General features: G+C 46.0%; 1 protein-coding gene across 10 annotated transcripts in view; it reads left to right on the plus strand.

Annotated features, from left to right (window-relative positions):
• LOC149873921 (uncharacterized) overlaps window positions 1-19,569 on the plus strand; it is a 102,325-nt gene that overhangs the window by 65,081 nt on the left and 17,675 nt on the right. Inside the window, exon 3 of one of the 10 annotated variants that reach the window (XR_016443099.1) lies at window positions 11,725-13,335. The exons of the other annotated variants lie outside the window; for them this stretch is intronic. The gene's annotated coding sequence lies outside the window, so the exon portion shown is untranslated. Of the gene's footprint in view, window positions 1-11,724; window positions 13,336-19,569 lie in introns of those variants that run through there. 10 annotated transcript variants of the gene reach the window in all.

Below are 19,569 nucleotides of genomic sequence, written 5' to 3' on the forward strand. Positions count from 1 at the left end.
CCCACGGGTCACAGGACACTGTGATGAGTGACTACCATCAATTACTACCCTCTGGGTCTGACCTCGGAGCCAATTTCCCAGCCAGCAGATCGTGGTAGACCCAAGGCCACAATTGGCCAGTTTTGCCAAGAGGTGATCATGGGATACCAGATCGAAGGCTTTTTTGAAGTCAAGGTATATGACATCAATCTTTTCTTCCTTGTCCAGGTGATAGCTCACCAGGTCGTAGAAGGAAATGAGATTGGTTAAGCAAGACCTACCCGCAACAAACCCATGCTGGCTATCCCTTAGGATGTTGGCAATGGCCAGTCCATTAAGGATGGCCTCTTTAATAAACTTTTCTAAGATCTTCCCCGGGATAGAAGTCAAGCTGATAGGCCTATAGTTAGCCGGATCCACTTTCCTCCCTTTCTTGAAGATAGGCACCACATTGGCCTTCTTCCAGTCTTCCGGCACTACACCAAAGTGCCAGGAGTTTTCAAAGATCTGTGCCAGAGGCTGGGCTATGATGCTCGCCAGCTCCTTGAGTACCATGGGGTGTAGATTGTCAGGGCTGGCTGACTTGAAGGTATCCAGCCTCTCAAGGTGTTCCTTCATGAGGTCAGCATTAATGGAGGGCAGAGGATCTCCCTCATCCGGACCTCCCTGTCCCATAGCAGGCATGGGCATCCCATGGGACTGATGAAAGACTGACACAAAGTACCTATTTAATAGGTTGGCTTTTTCCTGGGCGTCAGTTGTCAGGTGCCCCATCTGGTTCAGCAGGGGTCCAATGTTGCCCTTGCTTTTCCTCTGGCTCTCCACATATCTGAAAAAGGACTTTTTATTGTCCTTGATGCTCGAAGTTAGTTGGAGTTCAGTTGCACCCTTGACATGGTTGCAGACATCTTGTGAGCGAAGTCAACTTAACTAATGCAATTCAAGATAATACACCTCAGAGGTGCACTATACTGTGTTGCATTTAGGGTACAGACAGAAGTGCAGCTCCCAGCTGTAACTCAGAATGATTTTGGCAAGGTGTTCTGAGCTACAACATTACCCCAGACCAAACAGAAGTTCAGTGTTGGTTCCAGCGGGGAGGGGAATCTCACTGCCAGCTGGGAACCTGCAGCCAGGTTCACATAGCAAGAGCCAGGGCTCCCTGCAGTACTACTGTTTTCAGAATGGGAGGGGGGAAGGCAGCAGAGAGACCCCAGTCTCGGGGCTCCCTAGCTGGTGCTGAAGGGTGGTATGGGTGAATTTGAGCCCCACCCACCTGGGGGACTCCAATTCACCTACCCAACCCTTCAGTATACCCTCCCCACCTGCTGAAAAGCCCCCAGACTTAACTCCCTCCATTCCCTTTCCCCACCCCCATTCTGAAAACAGTGACAGGTTGGGAGCTCTGCAGACTCAAGTTACAAAAGATACTACATTTTGAAATGTCTTTATCTGGTAGAGCAATGAGGGGTTAGATTTTTACCAGATCAGTCATTATTGAAGCTGTCTGCAGTTGTGCACTTGTGTTTGGTCATAGCTATAAACTGCTTTCTGTAGCTAGATCAGGTGAAAACTGTCACTTCTGTCTGCACCCTTAAGTTGACTTTGCTTCACATACATAAAAAGTTAAGTTGGCTTAACTGTCAGAAAGTTAGTATGTGTGTATACACCCAATGTATGAGTATTTTCTCATGTTTGTGAAACAAAATATATTTTCACAGCTTTCCAACATTTCAAAAGTCCCTTGGTTAAAATAAGTAGCCACCTCACTTGAGACTGCAGTTTTCCTTCATGAATGCAAAGCATTCTTCCAGTTTTTTCACCTTCTTGGTAGAGTTTGAAAACTCATTTAAATCTTCACTGTTAAACTCTATACTTGATACTTCATAGATTCATAGATACTAGGGTCGGAAGGGACCTCAATAGATCATCGAGTCCAACCCCCTGCATAAGCAGGAAAGAGTGCTGGGCCTACATTACCCCAGCTAGATACACATCTAACCTTCGCTTGAAGACCCCCAGGGTAGGGGAGAGCACCACCTCCCTTGGGAGCCCGTTCCAGACCTTGGCCACTCGAACTGTGAAGAAGTTCCTCCTAATATCCAATCTAAATCTGTTCTCTTCTAGCTTGTGGCCATTATTTCTTGTAACCCCAGGGGGGGCCTTGGTGAATAAATACTCACCAATTCCCTTCTGTGCCCCCCGATGAACTTATAGGCAGCCACCAGGTCACCTCTCAACCTTCTCTTGCGGAGGTTGAAAAGGTCCAGTTTCTCTAGTCTCTCCTCGTAGGGCTTGGCCTGCAGGCCCTTAACCATACAAGTGGCCCTTCTCTGGACCCTCTCCAGGTTATCCGCATCCTTCGTGAAGTGCGGCGCCCAGAATTGCACGCAGTACTCCAGCTGCGGTCTGACCAGCGCCCGATAGAGGGGAAGTATCACCTCCTTGGACCTATTTGTCATGCATCTGCTGATGCACGATGAAGTGCCATTGGCTTTGCACGATAAAGTGCCATTGGCTTAATCTGTTTACAGCTAGGCCTGTGCGAATAGGGAAGTATTTGATTCAGATTCAGATTCGGCCAACTTGGAGGACAGTGATTTGATTTGGTGATTTGAATCACTGTCCCAATTTGACTTGGCTGAATCAGAACCAGAGATTCGGCGGTGATTCAGCAATGATTTGGAGATTCGGATCGGCCGGGGAGAGGCAGGCACAGCTGGGAAGTTGTAGGTTTTCCCATGGCTCCTCTGGCTGTGCCTACCTCTCTCTGGGTGGGGGGAACTGTGGGAGAAACCTCCATGGCTGCCCTGCCTGGCCCCATCCACTGCCCGGCCCCAGCCTCCTGGTACTTAAAAAAAAAAAAAAAAAAAGCCCAGCACTCACCGGTTGTAGCAGTGGGGATCAGGTCCTCTGAGGGCTCATGGCAGAGGCCCCCGCACAGTGCAGGGCAGAGGCGGGAAGCAGGGATCACCCCCACCACCTGGCACTTGCATAGCATCTGCCCCATAGTGCAGGTGCAGCACGGCTCAGCAGGGTGTCGTGTGCTGTCTGGGAGCTGGGTCTGCTGGGTCTGTGCAGTGCTGGGCTCCAGCTGACAGGTGGAGCCACTCCAGCTCCCAGACAGCACACAGCACCCTGCTGAGCCACACTGCACCTGAGTGATGTGACAGCTGCCATATGGGTGCCAAGTGGGGGGTGATCCCCACTGCCCCCCACTGCCCTATGCTGCATGGGGTCAGGGCTCTGCCACAAGCCATCAGAAGCCCTAATTTCTGCTGCCAGAGCCACTGAGTGCAGGGCCTTTTATTTTTAAGTTCTGGAATGCTGGGGCCAGGGAGGTGGGTCCATCAGGGACAGGGCTGGGTGGGGAGCAGAAATTGGGGAGTGGGGACTGCATGGGGGGCTCTGCCATGTGGCCCCAGAGCCCCCACAGCCCCTGCCACAGCTGGTGAGTGTGGGGCTTTTAAAAAAAATTTAAGTGCCAGGAGGCTGGGCAGGGCAGCCATGGGAGCTTCTCTCATGGTTTCTCCAGCTGTGCCTGCCTCTGCCCTGGCAGGAGGAACCATGGGAGAACCTCCCATGGCTGCCCTGCCCGGTCCCATCCCCCTCCCAGTCCAGCTGGTGTGGGGCAGGTGCGATGCAGCAGCAAGGCATAGCCCCCACTCCCAGTGCTACTGCACCTGCATGAGTGCTGGGAGTGGTGACTCTGCCTTGCTGCCATTTGCCAGTCAGCACAGGTTGTGGGTGTGGCAGGGCTGGGAGCAGAGGCTATGCCCTGCTGCCACTTGCCCCCCCGTCTGGAGTGAGCCGTGCCTGTATCCCACCCCCCACCCCTGCTGCCCAGGCTGGGCAAGTGGCAGAAGGGCATTGCCCCCACTCCCAGCTCTGCCGTGCCCACATCCTGCGCCCCTCAGCCCCTCCCTGAGTAATGCGCCTCCCTGCCCTGGATGGGCAGTTTGTCCCAGTCCCATTTCCAGTCCTAGCCTCAATCCCTCCCTCCCCCAAACCCAACAGACTTACCAGCTGGAGGCAGCTGTGTCAGTTGCTTGTTTAGTTTATGGCTGAATCTCCAAAGTGGCTGAATCTTTTCTGAAGCTTTTCTGAATCAATTTGGATGCTTTGAGTTGATTTGGAGCTTTTAATAGGTCTCCCAATTCAATTTGGATTCAGAGATTCAGTCCCTAAATCAGGCCAAATCTCCTCCGAATCAAATCAGCTACCAAAGCTTTGCACAGCCCCACTTACAACTATGTTTGCCTGTTATGAGGTATACGGGCACTGCAGTTTGTTTGCAGCAAGTTAGGTTGTGATGCTTTCAAGCTGCAAAATACAGAATATTTTTTTTCCTTAATTTACTGTTGCATTATCAGTTGCAAATAATATTAAGTTTTCCACTTTCTAGTCATTGTAATATAAAAGAGTACATAGTTTGTTACCAATAGCCTGGGTTGTCTCCTCAGAATCGTTGCAAGAAATCAAGTCTCTCCAACACCTCTGGACTGGGAAAAATGTTGTATAACCAGTAGGTAATATTTAATGTTGCCCTAATTTGAAGCTTCTGTGGCTATGGAAAATGGCTTTATGCCTGAGATCATCCAGCAGCAGCTCAGCTAAATAGGGTGCCAAAATGTTTTCCACAATGCTCTCAGATTTTGTTCTTCCATAATTAATGTTTTGACTCAATTTTGAATCCAGAAGTACTTTGGCAGTCAGCCTCAGCCCACAGTTAAGCAACAAGTAGCTCTGATAATGCACAAATGCTTGGCATGCACAGGCTGTTTCAGTAGCAATGGGACTAGTTTCTCCTTGGAAGTATCCTTGATTGTGAAACATTCAGTGCAAATTCTGCCTTAATTCTTTAATTTTGCTAAGAACCAGAATGCCTGCATGTTCACATGCTTTCTCACAGTGCCAGTTCCTACATTTTTAACAAAAAATGACATTGGGCATGAGGTGCACTGGGCTATTTTGGGCCATTACTTTTTGCAAGCCATGCTGTACATTCAGGCTCTAACAGCCATACAACCATGAAAGAACTGGACTTTTCTTGTTTCTTCTTTGGAGTGTTGCAAATATCCTTTACTTCTCTATCCTTTAGTGCATTTATATGTAGTCAACTGGCTGGGAAGCCTCCTGGAGAGCAGAGGAGGGAACTGGCAGTCTTTAGATTTAGCAGGGTGCTCTCACAGGAGAGCAGTGAGGAAGCTTCCATGAAGCCAAGGAAGGAGGAGCAGCAGCAGCACAGAGAAGCTCTGGAGGAGCCAGAAGTGGAAGTGGCAGCTTGGGGACAGAACTGCTGCCTAGCTGAGTGGAACCAGAATGGCTGGGGAAACCCAGATGAGGCAGGAAGAAGATTAGGGTGAAGGGAACCCTCTGGAAATTTAGGCTGAGAAGATTTAGGCAGCAGACTGGGGCTTAAGAAGTTCCAGAGAATCTAGCTGAATAGGGGACTCCTGTGGCTGAAAAAAACCTACAATTGAAATGGAAAGCAGGGACAGAATAGTTCAAACAGGACACAAAACTGGAGGCAAAAAATTGGGACTTCTCAGATAAAATAGGGACAGGTGGTAACCCTATCTCCAAGGGGGCTGGTGACCCCACCCCACCTCCCCAACTGCTCCCCAGCCTCTATGCTTCCCCAAGAGTCACAGACACAGACCTCTATATAATCAACTACCCTGGGTCTAAGGAGAATGTTTACATTATGGTATCCATTAGGGCTGTGCAAAACTTTGGGTGGTGATTTGATTCGGAGGAGATTTGGCCTGATTTGGTGGCCAAATCTCTGAATCCAAATCAAATCAGGGGACGAGGTCCCCCCTGCCCGTCTTAGCTCCCAGGGCTTTATAAAATAGCCCTGGTGCTCACCAGGTGCTGCTGGGTGGTGGTGGGATGATCCCTGCTGCCCCATTCTGCATGGGAGGAATCACCAGATTGAATCACTTTTGCCTGAATTGGATGAATCCAAAGCGAATACTAGCCTCTTTGCACAGGTCTAGTATGCATAAGGCCAGTGGTGATGTGTAGGGGGTACATGGAGGTATACCTGTACCCCCTGACAGGTAGCGTTTCCTGCTTAGGCGATGGGCAGGGACTGCCCCCCTGAGCCCCCAGTTGGTGAGGTTAACCATGGGGAAACACCCCCCCAGTTGCTGACTGGCCGCTGGGGGGGGATGTGCCCCCCCTGACTCCCATGCATACGGCTTGGGAAGACTGAAGGTCCATTACCTGAGGTACTCACACAATGTGTCCTCCTGGCAATACGCCACTTCTTGCAGTTCCTTTTGAGGAACTTGGACCTTGGATAACTGGCTGCCTCCAAAAGACTCCTTTGGGAAGTTTTCCCACACTAATCCCTCTTTAATATGCAGCCTGCCATTTTGATGTAGTCAGGGAAGAACAGCCTGTGCCTCAGGAACCTCCATGTTTCCCCCTGTGGGTCCCTTCTGACAAGAAACAGTATGGCCTACCATCTTTTAGATCCTGATTGAAGAAAGAGATACAGATCTGGCAGTTTTGGCCAAATGCCCTTCTCTGAGGCACAGGAAACATTCCTCATTCCCTCCAGAGGAAGAGAACTTGTTGTGGCAAGAGGGGCCTCTCCTTAGGCTCTTGTTTTTTAAACACTGGGTTTGTCATTAACTAAGAACTGACAGAATCTATATTTTAAGGTGATGTTCAGGAGAAAAAAAACGAGGTGCTATGTAGCATTAACTGTGGAAAGAAAAATGGAGTTACATTGCTCTGAGGAGAGAAAAATAGTAGAGATTTTCTGACTGCCACGTATATGATTAAAAGCAAGAAGTGAGGGTTTGGTAAGTCTATCTATACCCCAGGCACAGGGAAGTCAAGCCTCTTCCATCCTCTGGCCACTGCTAGGAAAGCTGCTAAGGTGGCCATACAAATAGACACGCAGCAGTTGGAATGCTGGAAGCAGTCAAGCAGGAAAAAAGACACATAATTTATGCCTTTTTTGCCTGTCTTTTAAAATCCACAGACCTAAAGTATGTATACCACCAGCTGGATGTTTTTAACATGTTTTTTCTTTCATGGGGGAACACAGGTATGCTATTTCCATGTGTTTCTTAGTCTTAGTTTTATTCATGTGCTTGGTTCAAAATCATCTGCTGGAAATAAGTTACTTATGTGAGAAGGTTTTCACATTCCTGAGTCCACCTGACTGATACTTCACCTGACAAGGATTTTTAAGGCAAAGCCATAAAAATAGCAGGTTGAATTATCCTCCTCTTCCTCCTCCTCCTTTTCTTCTTCTTCTCATTAACTCAATTTACCTATTTATTTAACAAAGATCTGCAAAAATATACACAATTCATATTTTCAGAGTGACTCCTGCTGACATAACGGTGCACTGCACAAATAGAAGCCGGTTCAGTAGAGCCATGCCATTTATTAGTCTAATTATGAGACTGTCCAGGAAATGTGCTGTTATATAAACTCTCTTCTGCTTGGTGTAAGGTGGAATTTTTAAAATCTGTTTTGCTTGGCTCTTCATAGCCTATTAAAGTTTGCAGTGTTTACTTAAGTGAAATAGTGTGGAAATGACCTTGGACAACTTCTATTCATTTTGAGTTTTATAGGGTGGCTCATTACAGACTAACTGGTTCATTTCCTAAGTGAAACGCTTTCAAGGGTCCTTTCCCAAATGACAATCACAAGAATTATATCCTGGGCTCCTGCTAAGCTGGAGTGGCAGGTGTTCATTCTCTTGGCAATGCCATAAAGGTGCACAGGGACCTCTACTCTGCCCCATGCACGTAGGCAAGGTTCTGTGCTCTGTGACAAGCATGGCTGGAGTAGGAAGGGAGAGGGCTAGAACATGGCCATGGTGACATCTCTGTAGCTCTGCAGGTTTCTCCTGTGCAAGGGGTAATGTTCAAAGAGCTGGACTCTGTTTTCAAAGCAGCTTTGTGCTCAGGGACAGACAATGCTTCTCAGGTATGGGCCAAAGGGGTATAATCTCTTTAGCCTGCACACCTGTCCAGTCAGTCCTAAGCCTGCCTCCAGGCTTCTGAGACCATGTGGAGAGTAGTTGAGCCCTCATTTTTCATTTCTCCGTTTTTTTCCAGTGCTCTTGCAGCTTTTCCCTATAGAGCCATCTCTGATTTCTGATCACTCTGTACGGACACCTTCCTCTTTCTCAAGGGCTGTAGTCTGAATCTCTTCCTTCTGTCCTCAGATTACTTTTTTCATGTTCCTGTAAAGGAAAGCTACACTAATAATAATATTTGGAGAGTATTTTACATTTTCAGTTCTCCAGGCAAACATTAGACTTGCTCTGCCTAGCTGCATAACCCTGTAATGTTGACTTCCCTGAAAATGTCATAATGACTTCCTCTGATTGCTGGGATTCCAGACTTGCTGACTCCAAGCACAGTGCCCATCTGCACACATACTTCACAAAAAGAGCTCTCTCTCTTTCTCCACTTTACATGCTCTGTTGCCAAATCATCAGTAGTAGCTGGTGTAGTGGCTAAAGTCTTCCCTATGACCAGCACAGGGTCATAACTCTCTTTCAGAAGGGAACACAGGAATTCAATACAAGCATGTTCTCTCTTTTAGTTTAATAGACTACTGGATTCTTGTCTCATGGATGATAATGGCAACTGACTTGGTATGGTTTTGTACTTGGTCATGTGAAACAGGTCCCAGTAGCTAAAAGTAATGTGAGGGCAGGGATAGAGGGTTGTGTGTGTTATTAGTTAGCAGAACGGCACTTCCTCAGGAGGACTTGAAACTCTTACTCTGGCTGGCTGTCAGTGGAGAGGAGAGCATAAGAAAGCTTGTTGCTCTGGGAGAGTGTGCATGGTTAGTCATGTTATGGAAATGGGAATCCAAAGGGGCTGCTTACAGAGTGTGTCTCATTGACTATACCCTACTGCTGCTGTGAGCAGAAGGTAAGAAATATTAGCTTCCTCTAAACGTGGATCTGCTTTCCAACCAATCCCGTAAAATGACAAACATTTTGGTATTTTACATTCTGAGGATCTGAACAGGTTTTGTTGAAATAAAAACTAAAATTTTTCAAAATGCAAATAGGAGACATGAAATCAAAGTAGACATGCCCAACTCCCATTCTTCCATGAGTTCCACAAGATGAAGATTATATTTTAAAGCCATTTATGACTTTGCAACTCCTTTCACAATATTTTTCCTATTTCAAAATGACCATCCTTCTCCCATTGCTTTGGACAGAGCTGGAGCCAGAGGCTGCCCATATTGACAGGGACATTTCACAGCAGCCTATGCAGATGCTCTGCACTGCAGCTCTGCCCCAGCTCTGGCCTGCATTCTCACTGCCACAAGATCCCAGCCCTAGCCCCAGTGCAGCTCCCCACCCAGCCGCATGACCTGCCAGCACTGCTTGGGCCAGTCTCCATGGAAACCCTAACCCTATGCTATTGTGGCCCTGCTGCTCTTGGGGTCTCTGTGGAAACTGGCCACAGCAACATGGGCAAGGACTGCTGGGAAATGGAGTCCGGCCACTGGCTAGATTCACCATTTTGCCCACCCCTGTTATAGGAGGTAGCATTAGAGGGTCAACAAAAAGGTATTCCAACATGGAGTAGTGTTGGTTGGTTGTAGCTGTGTTGGTCTAAGGACATAGGCAGGAAAGGTTGTTTGGGTAAATCTAATATTTTTTATTAGACCAACTAAAATAGCTGGAAAAAAATTCTTCTTTGCAAGCTTTCAGGTACAAACACTCTTCTTCAGGTGGAGGGATGCTCCCTCTGCCTAAAGAAGGATGTTTTCACCTGAAAGCTTGCAAAGAAGAACTTTTCCAACTATTTTAGTTGGTCTAATAAAAGATATTAGATTTTCCCAAACAATCTTGTCTTCCAACATGGAGGGATGATAAGAAAAGCCCATGGAACTGATGTGGCTACACAAAGAACTTTTTTGCTATCTTAAAATCAATGAGAGAAGCATATACCCAGTGGAAAGAAAGGAAAGGAAGTAGGCCAAGGAATAGTGAGAACATCAGAACTAAGTCAGGAAAGCAAAGGCAGAAAATGTGATACAACTGGCAAGCAAAGTTAAGTTCAACAAGATTCTATAAAGGCTGTATTTACTCAAATACAAGCTGAGGGTTTTTTTGTCCCATTAGCATGGGGAAAAAAGTCTTTCATCTTACGCTCACACAAGGAAACCTCATTAAATATATCATCTATCATTAAACTACTGCCCCAAACAGTATGTGATCAGCAATAGAAGCCAAGTATGAAGCTGATTAAATACCGCCAACAGTGAGCATGACTATAAAATAGATAGCATATATTGGACAAATATACTGAGGATAACTTACCACAAGGATATGTTAATATAACCCATGTAAATAAGATATACCATAGCACCCATTAAGCACAGTCATTCCCTCTTCCCCCCCGTGCCAGCTCTATTTCAAGTCATGGTGAGCCACTACACTTTATACATTTTTATTTCCTCTTCACTCCCACAGCTGAGCTGTACCTTTCTTAAACACTTCCAATGATTCTTGTTTTCCCCCTGCATCTAAAATGTCTGGAGAACATCAAACAAGGCCCCAGACAGTTCACCTAGAATCCCTTTGTTGGTTATTTTCTCAGCCTGTCTAGTGTGTCCCTGTCCTCTTTGAGGTGAAGCCAAACCAGATTGCCTATGCTTCATTTGCATAAACATTTTTGGAGCATCCCAGGACTCATGACAGGAACACTTGGTTCCAGTCATGGGGGGGGGGCGCTAATTAGCACATTGATCCTTTGTGAGGGGTATCTGAAGTACACACATATACTGAGCATTGCTGAGCTGAGGGGTCACCATTGCTTGAAATACTGTTGACTTTGGTGGGGCCCAGCCCAAAGAGCTATATGGTAAATGATATGTGTTTGGCTTTGGACTAATATCATGTATAGTTTGTGCTATATATAAGTAAGTGCTAAAGTGCTGCTTAAAAGTGTGTTTATGGAGTACTAATGCTAAAGCATGTAATAGTTTCAAAAAAGGTGACATATCAATTCTGTATGAGTGAAGTCTATGGATACTATATGCAAATTGCTACACCTGTGCTTGTTTGGAGGTCAGTTTCTTCAAATTTGTTCCTTACTTCTATGTGTTCAGGGAGGGCAGGTTCTGATAATAAAGACTTGGGGAAGAGGCTGCAGGGGGAAGAAATTGGGGGGAAGTTAAGAGACCTGTCTTCCCCCCGATATACTTTTCCTGCTGTAGCAGTGGGAGAGGGACAAATTCTAGACAAACCTCCAATAATTAGATTCTATACCTGGCAAATTGTAACAAATTTGTGAATTTTCCATATATATAGAATCTAATTGTTGGGGCATTATCTTATAATGATGGTCATCTTATATTTGAGTAAAATGGTTAAGGATCATGGTAAATAGTATGTCAGAGAGCTTTGGACAAATTTGAATAAAATTAAGTCAGCAGAGCCTTAGGAAATTATTCTGAGCTGCTGAAGAAAATGTTAGTCACAGGCAATAATATTTGGAAATTTGTGGACTACTGGCAAGGTCTTTGAGGACAGGAGGAGGGCTAATGGAAAGCCCATCTTTAAAAATGGGAAAAAGGAAGGACTGGTAAGTTATAGACCAGTCACCCTACTTGAGAAGTTACTGAAGCAAATTTTAAAAAGTGCATTCCTAAACACCTGGAGGGGCAAAGAGGTGAATATTGCATCCAATATGAATTGGTTAAGAACCAATTAACCAATTTTTCCCTCTTTGACAGGGTAACTGCATTGGTGGATGTAGGAAATGACATGAGCATCGCATACTTGAAGATATGTAGGCCTGCTAGTATTACTGTTAAATAACTACATCATTGACTGAATAACCACAAGAATAACTAAATATATCAATGTCAGAACAGCAGGAGGTTTTAAGTGTGGCTCCACAGGGATCTGCTCTGGTTCAGGTGGTGCTTACTGTTTGCATTAAAGATCTGGATACTGAAATAGAGAGTTTCCCATTCAGGTCTGGAGATGACAACACTACTAGGGGTTGCAAACAATTCTGGAAGATAAGAGGAACTAAATAAACTTGATTAACAACAGGAACTTGATAAACAGTACACCTGGGAAATAAGCAAAACAATGAAATTCAGCAAAGACAGGTATAAGGTGCTACATCTAGGAAGAAAAACCTAATGCACAAACACAGAATGGGCTGTGATTGACCATCAGGAGTGTTTCCAGGAAGGATCTGGGGGATCATGTTGCATCACACATTGAAGGTGATGCATTTACTTTTCTGGTGGCTACAATTTTAGACTAAATGAATGGGACCTCTGTATGCAAAATGCTGGAGATGATGGTACCAATCTATTTAGTGTTGGTTGTGCCTCAGATAGAGTATTGTGTGCAGTTTTAGACTCTGCATTTTAAGAGAGAGATGGAAAAATGAGGAGGATGGGAAAATGAGGAGTTAAGTGGTAAAGATGATAAAAGGGACAGAAGGCAAACTGTAGGAGAAAAAGGGTGGGAGCTGGCTGTGTTTAGTACTTGGCCTTTTGGCTAAGATCAAGTGTAGAAAAGAAGATGAAGGTGGGAGGATAGGACATCAACTTTCAAGTACTTGAAAGGCTGTCATAAAAAAGGGGGAGAACAATAGGTCTCCTTTGTTGCAGGGGGCAAGAAATGAAGCAATAGGATTAAATTGCAGCCAGGCTGTCAGAACAGTAGGACAGTGAAACAAATTGTGCAGGGAAGTCATTGAATCTCCTTCAATAAGCTGGATAAGCATTTATCTGGGATGGTTTAGGGACAGTGCCTTCTGCATTTGTGCAGATGGTCAGATTAGATGATTTCTGAGGTCCCTTCTAATCCTATGACTTTATAGAATCTGTCCAAAGGGCACAGAAGTGAATGTATCTAGAGGAAGTCATGAGTGTTTGGGGCTTTACAAACAGAAGAAATGTGAAGGAGAGAAGGACAGAGTTCCAGGAGAGACTGCAGGACTGCACAGTCTGGCAAGAAAGAAGGGCTGATGTCCATCAACAGTGGATGCAATAGGGATTAAAGGGAAAGTAGAGAGGAAGGGCTGTAATGGCAGGGCAGATAAGGCTCAGAAGCATTATACAGGGACCTTCCAGATCTGGCTAGACAAGGAGGCTGTTGATAAAATCTGTTTCACACATGATCCATATAATCTTTTCAGTCTCTGTCATTTACCTAGGAAAAGGCGAAATTTTAAATAAATTGTAAAAGACACCAATGGACTCTCCAAGCATCTACTTTCTCAGAAAAGCCATTGTGATGCCATTGCCCCCCAAAATTTCTGATCCCTAGCTGGTGCAAATTGGAAGTGATTTGTTGAAGTTAACAAAGGATACTGTTATCCATTGCCCTTATGCCACACCAAAAGTACTTAAAATGTGAGTACCTTTATATTAAATAGGAAGACCCACTGTAGGTGTCCTCTGAGCATCTCACATTTATACCACTTAGTCAAGGAGTGTCTCTGAGTCATACTACCCTAGTTGTGTTGTGGTAACATCAGTCTTCTCCCACAAAGATAAGGTGAGCAATTTGAGTCCTCCAGAATCCCAAGATGCACTATGCTCAGCTTCCCCAACCCACCCTGCTCCATGGACAATCTATCCACCAAGCTCTACTGCCCAAGGGGTGGTACTGTCCAGGAGCAGGCAGGGCCCTGCCAGTGCTCACCATAGAGTTACTGGGGGGTGGAGAAGCAGGAGGACTGTGGCTTCCCTTCACAGGCTCTATACTGTTTCTGTCCTGGGAGGTGGGGGGAGTGGGAGAGGGCTGTGCTGTGGAGAGCCCCTGATCTGAGTCAAGCCATCTGGCCCCATGTCAGGCTGCTCTGTTGAACCCTTCTGACCTGATCCCAGCCCCCCGGCCTGATTCTACACCCCCAGGCTTCCTAGGAGAGGGCTGCACATTCTGCCTGGAGCTAGGCAAAAGCTACAGAAAAGTTCAGTTAACCATGGTCAATTGGAATTTTCCCTCATTGCCTGACCTCATTTCCCCTTAGCCGCATCATCTATGCCCTGGCCAGGTGGCTAGATGGGGTTTATAGAATCCTTCCACAGCACCCCTCTGTTCCTGTCCTGGGGTTGGGGTGTGGGAGAGGGCTGTGTTGTGGAGAGGCTGGAAGCCACAGCCTGGAGCCTCTAGAAGCTGAGTTGTAGAGGCAGGAGCATGGAACCACTAGTAGCAGAGTGAGAGGGAAGGGATTTAGCATGGCAGAGAGGGCTAGAAAATGATATTTAGAGGTTTGCTTTTGGGAATTGTCTTGTAAAGTATATATGTATTAGAACAATGGTCCAGGGCAATGGCAATGGTTAATTGATTTCTAAAAAGCTTGCTTGTGAAAGTTTCCTCAAGGCCCACTGTATCTGATAGGCAGACAGCAAGCAGACACACAGGCTGGGAAATTAAAGATATGTACCACACTATTTCATAACATAAGATAAGGTGGCACTAGGTCACAGTGCCCAACTGCAGGGCCCTTGAGATTTCTGGTTTTGGGGAACAGACCAAATTAGGAGAAGATGGGGAAAGCCCAGATTAGGATGTATGCATGTGATGGGCTTGTGAAACAAAGGAATATGCTGACAGGGCAGAACATGGACAGTATGATGACCACAGAGAGACCAATCAGTGATGGCCAAAGATGAAGAGTCATCAGGAGGAGGAAAGGATACAAAAGAAGGGATTTCAGAGAAGCAGGGGATCCCCAAGAGGGAAACTTGAGGCCATCATGGACAAAGGGCACAACACCAGCCCATTTCATCCAACCCACTGGGAGGAGGGCCTTGACCTCTGACCTCCAGGCTTCTGACATCTGACATGCAAGAGAGAACTTCAGGGTGAAGCTTGCGTACTGGCTAGATGTACCTTCCCTCTGATGACAGCCCTACGATTGGTAGATACAGAATTGTTTGCATTATTCTTATCTGCTATCACTGTGTATCAGTAAAACTTGCCTATTATCAAATAGAAAGGTCATGGTTGGTCTGAGGGTTTTGGGTCCACTCAAAACAAGGTATCTGGGTCATAAATCCAGTGCCAACAGGCAGGCAGCTCCATGCTCCTGCTGTGCTAAACATCTTCCTGGCAGCTTTGCTCCATGTTGGTAGGTGAATCTAGAGCACGGAGCTACCGGGAGAGGGAAAAGCTTCAGGCTCCCTCTGCCCTGACTTCCCTCCCAACAGCTCCATGGTCCAGCTTCCCTTACCACTGCAGAGCTGCAGCCACCAGGAGGAGGTTTAACAAGGCAGGAGCACGTTTTGCATTCCCCTCCTCTCTGCCAGCAGCTACACACTCAGGCTTTCATCCTCTCCACAGCCTCACAGTGAGGTGGGTTATGGAGGAAAGCCACAGCTTCCCATCAAGCTGCTTGGCCATGGGAAGGCCAGTGAAGCTTGAGGAAAATGAGGCCAGGTAGCATAGGAAATTTTCAATTAACTGTAAGTAACTGGTTAATTGAACCTTTCCATGGCTTTCACCTGGTTCTGGTGAAATGTCCAGCCCTCTCTGGAGAAGGCTGGGGGGCTGTGGTTGTATTATGGAGCCAGCTAGCTGGGCTGCATCCACTGGCATCAACCTGGTTGAACTGCACTGATGCTTGCTTTCTAAAGGAACAGGGAGACAGCTTTTTAAGACCATAGATCTGGAGAGTTGGTGCTGGAGCACCTTTGGGTCTTATTATGAGCTTCTGCAATGATGAAGCAACACAGTGCAGAAGAGGACCCCACTCCACCCAAAAAGTCAAATTGTCCAATGGATGAGCACATATTAACAGTGGTAATTAATAGGCAATCACAGAGTTAAGCAAATGCAGACCGACAGCAGGCCAACCTCACTTGTAACCTGTGCCTTCACGAACATTTGTTCTACACCTAGCCCCGCTGTATGTTGACATGTTGTTTCTCCTCATTAATATATATAACTGTTTGCTTCCTCCCTCCTGGTCATTCTATGCTGTGGCTTCCAGCCTTTCCACAGCCATAAGTCATAGCTCTCTTCCACCACCCCACCCCAAGATGGGATTTGGATGGGGGTGTGTGAGAAAGCCATAGCCCCCATTAAGTTACCTGGTGTGGGGACTTCCAGGAGGACTTGGGGGAAATTAAGCCAGGTGGCATGGGAAAATTTCAGTTAACCACAAGTAACTGCAGTTAATTTGAACATTTCTGTGGCTTTCACTCGGCTTTGTGTGACAAGTACAGCGTTCTTTAGGGAAGGTGGGGATGTTGGGTTAGAGGAATTGGGTCAGAAAATCTCAGCAGAGCTGCCGATGTGAGGCCAGCTGGATGGATTTGACTCATGGGCTCCCTGCAGTCCTCTCCCACCCCCACAAAACCAGGATAGAACCCTGGTGTCCTGGCCCTTATCCATGGCCCCGCTTGCCAGCCCTCTCAAGGTCCCTTCCAAACCTAATTTTCTATGATTCTATGATAGGTAAATAAAATCATTTTGAATACCTGCTTTCTTTTCTTTGGGAGAGTGAGGTGGGAATGGATGGACAGGAGAGCCTTCAAAAATATAGTATAGGACAGGTACTTATTGGTCCAAAGGATTTTGTTATGTTGAGCACTGCAGAGCTTTGTTCTGCCACCCCAAAGAGTGTTTGTGAGACCACCAGGAGGGCTAGGGGAGCAGCACCAGTGCCTATACTGGTATTAATCTGCACTCAGTCCTACAGCTCAGTTTTATTGGATGCAACTACTATATGATTTTCCTAGGGCCTGGCTGAGACTGGGGTTTGGAAGAGAGTTAGCTGATTCAGTCTGGATCAGACAGACTGGACACAAGCTGGTTGAAGGATATGTGGAAAAACTAGTAATACTTACCAAGCATTTGCCTGGTTCTTTAGGTATCTGCAGTACTTACTCTGCAACAGTGGGTTACTCTTGTGGTAAAACACTACAGATTAATTTCTCCCCCTCCCTGAATGCCATTCCAGTTCCCCTCCTCTGCCCAATCTTCTGCTGTCCTTTCAGTTCCCTACTCCACACTCTATGTCAATCTTTGGCTCTGCTTTCTGCTCCCAACCCTATCTGCCACTGCATTGCCTTTACCCCCGATCCAAGGCTGTCTGTGCCACTGTGCTGCAGGTTGGCTACTCCAATGCTACAGAAATACTGAAAAAAAAGTGTGTTTGCACATGCAATTAATGTGAAGCAATAAACACTGAAGCTTATTGCACCAGAGCTTATTGCTCCCAGGCATGTCATTTAAATGTGTGTCTAGGACTGTATCACTCTGAGCTGGGTCAGAGTAGCCCCGGCTGGCAGGGGTCCCCTGGCATCAGCCTTGAATTTACAAGTACTACCCTGCTGTGGAGTTTATTAGTTTACTGCTGCCTAACAGGGCCATACGTGTAAACACTGAGACATTTACTGTGGAGTTATTTAGGCAGCTCTACAGTAAACGTCTCATGTAAATGTGCCCACAGTATAGCAAAGTCATATTTGACAAAAATAAGAAGTTTAAAATTGTTCACAGTAGATGCATCTGTGATTTTGGGGGTTGAGTAACATTGCATTGAATATGATGTGTTTAGGACTTGGAAGGTGGTAAAATGCAATGGAATTTCTCTGTGGCACAGAGAGCTGAAACAATAGCAGCCATTGCCCAAAATACAGGCTGCATACAAGGCCAGAGCAGGAGCTGAGTCATGCAGCCCCAAGAGCTTTCCCTAGGGCTTCAAGGAAACACATAGGGCTGGGTATTAATACAGCAGTGTGAGAGAGAGAAAGCAACATCAGGAACACCAGTGAAGCAGATGCAAATAGCAGAATAGAAGCCCCCATCACCCTCCTAAGACAGCCAGAGAAACACTAGCAACATGACCCTCAGAAAATATCAAGAGAGTTTTTGGGGTTGACAGCTGGCTAAAAAGAGTCTTGCAAACATAAGCAAAAAACCTGTGGTTTGAGTCCCGCCATGTTCAGGGGAGTAAACACTATTGTATCAAAAGAATACCGTTGCTGACACCAACATCCAAATAGAGACAACCCACAGAATCCTAAATAACATCCAGCCACTAAGATTAAAAAGCGTAACCCAGCATTATCACAACATTATAAAATTTAGTTTGGTAGAATAAATAATTAAATGCCATTTAACACATTTCTGAAAAGAATCCATATTTTATGAAGCTCCAACATATCATCAGCGATATCCATCCCTTGTCATTTTGTAGCTTACATTTTTCCAGTTTTGGCTTTATACAAATCAGATCTCAAGAACAGACTAGTGCCAGTTACCAGTTGCTGATTGCTACACATGTGGAAGCCATCAAATAAAACTCCTATTAGGAGGACAGATATGAGGTTGCAGTAATAATTTGTGCTAAAGCAACTACACAGTGCATATCATGTTCAGTAAATAAAACCAGAATATTTATGGCTCTGTTATTTTCCATGAGTTATTTTTTTCAAGTGCACAGAAGTGCAATCTCTACTCCAAAGGCTACAGCTGACTGCATCATTGTGGTTTTGCTTCTTATGTAACAATGTTATTTGAAATACACATGGGGATTAACTCTTGAGCATAACATTTCCTTAGTTCCTGGATGAAACATAGCCATTTAAATAGGGGATGTTTTGGCATATTTGGAAAAGAATTTTGGCTTTTCAGATTTAGGGACTGTTGCTGCTTCCATTTAGATTCCTGGTTGCTAAAGATGAGTCCAGAACCCTGAGTAAAGCACCTGTGACCCCTGTACAGCCAACTGCAGGGGGAGATAGGTAGCTTACAATGGGATCCAAAAAATCCATCCCCTGAGCAGGCAGTCTCTGTAAGGTAGCAAATAGAGGATGTCCTGCCACTGGTTCTGCTTTAGGCAGCCATTGGTCAGTGTGCAGAAACAGCTCTGCGAACAGGGACAGGGTCTTGGGACCTTCTTCCTAGACCACTGCCAACTGTCAGTAAATTTACTGACTGTCAGTTAAAAAAATTTAAAAAAGCAGGCTGAAAATGGCCATCAGTAAAGTAAGTAAAAAAAACTTTAGCACTCAGTAAAAACACTGAGCAGCCACAATTTGACTGAAGCTCCAACAGACAGTTCACAGCAGCAGCATCTGGTGTCCAAGTGGGAGTGCAGCACTCCACAGGGAGTATTCTGTCAACCATGAATAGCTGCTGCTGTATCCCAAACTGCCTGTACTACTGCTGGGCCACACATAGGCTTTGTAGGGGTGTGTGCTGGGACAGGAAAAATAGGTCTGGCAGGGTAAAGCTGGGTGAGTGAGCTGGGGAAGTTAGAGGGGTGAGAAGCAGAGATTGCAGCAGGGCCAAACCATAGTAAAGCAAAACCCAACTTAGGGGTCCAAATAACAGTTTTATTAAACAGACAACACACTACACAGCCCTATGAAGTTATTGGTTCACACACACACACACACACACACACACACACATGCAAGCACTCACAATGGCAGCAGGAGAAAAAGACTCAGTGGAAGGGTTGGAGTCCAGGTAGGGAAGAGAAGCAGAGTCCAAGTCCTTGGTTGAAGAGGGGGTGGGGGGTGATAGCTACCTATGCAGGCTGGAAAGGGGTCCTTGTCCAGTAGGTGTTGTCCAGAAGGGGGTCGCCGGCAGGG

Source organism: Crocodylus siamensis, chromosome 1, assembly GCF_052110815.1.
Source record: "Crocodylus siamensis isolate JL-2025a chromosome 1, ASM5211081v1, whole genome shotgun sequence".
In the NCBI taxonomy this organism is placed as follows: domain Eukaryota; kingdom Metazoa; phylum Chordata; order Crocodylia; family Crocodylidae; genus Crocodylus; species Crocodylus siamensis.